This window comes from Arachis duranensis, chromosome 7 (genome assembly GCF_000817695.3).
Source record: "Arachis duranensis cultivar V14167 chromosome 7, aradu.V14167.gnm2.J7QH, whole genome shotgun sequence".
Lineage (NCBI taxonomy): Eukaryota > Viridiplantae > Streptophyta > Magnoliopsida > Fabales > Fabaceae > Arachis > Arachis duranensis.
The window spans coordinates 30,047,925-30,052,654 of record NC_029778.3 but is presented as its reverse complement, the minus strand read 5'-3'; positions in this window follow the sequence as shown (position 1 = coordinate 30,052,654).

The following is a 4,730-nucleotide window of genomic DNA, read 5'->3' as shown; positions in this document are numbered from 1 at the left end:
TGAATCGAGTCACAAAAGCCTTCTTAACTGAGACATGTATTTTTTTTAAAAAAATTTTCAAAAAAATTAATTATGAAAAGATAACTTAAAATTAAAAAGTAACAACTTAAACAAATAATAATAATTTATGATTTAAAAGAGTAATCTGTAAATAACTTAAAATTTAAAAAATAACAAACTAAGCAAATAACTTAAAATTTAAAAAATAACCACCTAAGCAAAATAACTTAAAATTTAAAAAATAACTATCTAAGCAAAACAACTTAAAGAAATAACTTAAGTTTAAAAAATAACAATTTCTTTTAAAGATGACGTTTTATTTCTATTTTCAATTTTAAGCTCTTATTATTTTGTTTGCGAACTTGTTTCTTATTATTACTTGCTTTTTGTTGTTATCACTTTTAAGTTGTTGATTTCATTATTAAACAACTATCTTAATTTTAAAATAATTTATAAATAACTTTGTTTAAATTAGTTCAATAATATTAAGATTTAAATATCTAACTACCTTGTTAACAAATTCAATTCAAAAACTAAATCTTTATTGATATTGATATCTAATAATCTAACCAAATAATTTATTATTTTTTTAAATTAGTTTAATAATACTAAGATTTCAAAAACTAAATCCTTATTATTATCTAGCAATCTAACCAAATAATCTATTAATTTATAAATAAAATTACAAAAATTTCTAATAATGATATTAAAGAAAATAATCTCGAAACCCAACATATGAGCGTCACGTCAGCAAAAAGTCTCCCCATTTGTAATCGATCTAGAGAAAAGATTATTTTAAATTTAAAAAGTAACAATTTAAGCAAATAATAAATTATAATTTATAAATAATATTTTTAAAAATTTTAGTGATGATACATAAGCAAATTATTAGTTCAACAATATTAAAAATTAAATATCCAACAACCTAAGAAAGTGTATTTAAAAATTTAAAAGGTAACAACCTAAGTAAATAAAATATGTTATAATTTATAAATAAAAGTTTAAAAGTTTCTAGTGTCGATATTTAAGCAAATAAATTCCTAAACTCAATGTATGAGGACCACGTCAACATAAAAAGAGCTCCCTATTTGTATTGTTATTGCTATAAAGATAAAGATACGCTTATGAAATGTGTAATATTGCTATAAAGATAAAGAGACACTTATGAAATGTGTAATATAATATAAAAATATATATCTTTTAAAATAAGAAAATATTTGATTTATTTTATTTATTTAAAAAATCTGTTAAGCATTTTATCGAGAGAATTGTCGTAATACTCCAAATTACTTTTTTAAATATTTTTTGTCGAAAATTTTAGTTATAAATATATTTTAATCACAAAATATTTTATTTTATTAAATAAATGAGTTCTAATGTCAAAATTCTAGTAAAAAGTTTTTAACAAATAATAAAAAGTTTAATTTCACAGTCAATAAATTCAACTAATAGTTAAAATTTTTTTTCATTTCTTTAAATAATAAAATTGAAAATGAATAGCTTATAATTAAAAAGAGAGAAAAAGATGAAAGTACCTCTATTGTTGTATAGAAACAATCTAAAAAATAACAATGTAAATGGAGTAAAGAGAAAATTTATAAATGTGATAAATAAAAAATTTAATTTAAAAATTGTAACGGTTAAGAAGTCACTTAATTAAGAATTAGTATTAGAATTTCAAATTTCAAATTTTTAAACAGAGTTTGCTAATTAGCTAGTGCAAATTTTAAATTTTTAAATAAAATTTTTTAATTAAATGTTCGTTGTTCATCAAGAATATAGGAATTTGTTAATTTAAGAATGATTTTATTAGTTTCGTCATAAATAGTATCAATCCTATTATTTGTCGATAAAAATAAATAAAATTAAATATAATCTAAAAATTAATAACCTTATAAATTACGTAAATTTAGAAAAAATATTTAAAAAGAGAGAAAAAAATGAAAGTACTTCTATTGTGCAGAAATAATTTAAAAGATAACAATGTAAATTGAGTAAAGAGAAAATTTATAAATATGGCACGTAAAAAAATTTAAATTTAAAAATCGAAATGATTAAGAAGTCATTTAATTAGGAATTAGTATTAGAATTTCAAATTTTAAATTTTTAAATAGAGTTTTTTAATTAGCTAGTACAAATTTTAAATTTTTAAATAAAATTTCCTAAATTAATTCAATTTTGTCGAAACAATATTAGAAATAGAATTAAAATTTCCTAAAATGTCAAATTAATTTTTTTAAATAATATAAATAACCTCACATTTTAATAAGATTGATAATTCTATTTACTTTAATATAATCTTTTGTAATTAGCATAGTAACTTATAAATTATATAAAATTTTAAAAAATATTCTCAAACCTAATTGCTTACTTAAAAATTCAAAAAAAAAGTTTATTTGAATTTAAATTTAAAATTTTAAATATAATACTTTAATTAAAAATTATAATTAGATTTTCTTTTTAAAATAAGTACACATTAAAAATCAATAACTAACTTAATTGTATCAACAATAATCCATATGAAAAATTTACAACTTTATGACATTAAATACTAAATTAAAAATTAACAGAATATCAACGTTGTGAATCGAATTAAAAATAAAACCATAAATAACAACCAAATAACTTCAATTTATATTTAAAAAATTTTAAATTCCAAACATAAAAATAAAAAAAAAAACAAAAGAAAAAAACAACTCAAGAAAAGACAATGTTTTCACCAAAACAAACTTAGCATTATTCTATTAGATATACTCTAAAAGGGATTCTAAAATATGTGCATCCAAATTCTCAAGTTTCATTCTCAATCTTGATCTTCTTGCAAGTTGAGATATCTCCTTGCACCTTCGAATCTTCCAACTCCAAAGATAGTCGCTTGGTTGGTGTAATAGCATTTTCCAATACATCGGATTCATCACTGTCCGCAACTTCAGTGGAGAATTCAAGCAACAAATTCTGTACAAAATACTACGTTAAATTAAAGACTTCCTTCTCACCTTTATTTTTATAAAGACTTCCTTCTCACCTTTATTTTTATCTCAATAATATTTTTTAATAAAATAAAGATCTAACTTTGAGAAAACAAACAAACAAAAAATTCATTTTTTGAGCAAATACCTTAACACCTTCTACTTTCTCCTCTTCAATGATTGACGAAGCATTTGAAGTTGGAAGCAAACCACCGGTGTAGTCAACATCCTAAAATTATAATTAGTTATTAATTATTATTTATAAATTAGATACTACTAATAATCAAAGAGGAGAAAATGTTGCATTTTTTTCAAAAATGTTTCCCTTAATAAAAACGTTTGTTACCTATTAATAATATTAATAAAAATATTCATAGCAAAATAAGTTAAATAATAATTTAAAAAGATGAAACTATAAAAAAATTTAGATTTATAAAAATAAATATATGATTACCCATCATCAATCTCTAATTCAATAATAGTGTATTTAATAAATTTGTCATTTTTTTCAAGAGTTCTCTCACTCTCAATTCCAGCAAGATATCCAACAACAGAAATAATTTAAAATAAAAAAATTATTATTAATAAGTTTGTTAAAAATCAAAACACAGCTGAAATTATCAATAAAATAAATAAATTTATAAATAAATTATTCTTTTTCTAAAACAATAAACTTACCAACTAAGTAGGTGTAATCGTACCAAGGTGTGTATTTTTTTCTCTAAAATTGATAAACAAAAATCAAAGAACAATTAGATGGGGATAAACAAACAAATTTAAAATATAATAATATAAATTTAAAATAAAATAAAAAATATTAGTAGAAAACTCACGTCTTTATCGAACCAAACCATCTCAATTGAGTAATAGAGAATTTTCGTAACTTGGTAGTGTCCATAACCATATCACTCGTATACATACACACAAATTGTCAATTGTAGGATTGATGTCAGCAATTTTGTGAATACCAGCCATTGGAATAAGTAGAGAGATTTTGGATATATATAAAAAAAAGGGATTAATGTACTTTAAATTGTGGTGCTTTATATCTCTCATAACTTATACTTTTATACTTGCATCATAACTAAATTTTTTTAAATTTGGTTGACTTTAATTTAAAATTTTAAAAATAACAAACTAAGTAAAACAACCCAAACTTAAAATTTGAAAATAACAACCTAAACAAATAATAATTTAAAAAATCTAAACTAACGTAAATCGTTACAGTAATATTAGTATGTAACAACCAAAGTATAATTAACGTAAATTTTTTTAAAACTCTAAATTTTTTTAAAAGAATTTATTTAGCTGCAATTTAAAAAAAATCAACAAAATTTTAAAAAATAATGCTAAAAAGAATTAACAGATTTTTAAAAAATAGTGTTAAAATATAAAAAAAACAATCTAAGTAAAATAATTTAAAATGTAAAAAATAACAACTTAAGTACAACAGTCTAAAACTTAAAAAATAACAACTTAAATAAAATAAATTAAAATTTAAGAAATAACAACTTAAGTAAAACAACCTAAACTTAAAATTTGAAAATAATAACTTAAGCAAATAATAATTAATGATTTATAAATATAAATCTTAAAATTTCTATTGACGACACGTCAGCAAATAAACTCTCAGACTCAACGTATGAACGCCACGTTAGCAAATAAGCTCCCCATTTATAATACTACTAGTGTTAAACCCGTGCGATGCACGGGCTTATATTTAAATTTGATAAGTTAAATTAAAAATAATATTTTATAACT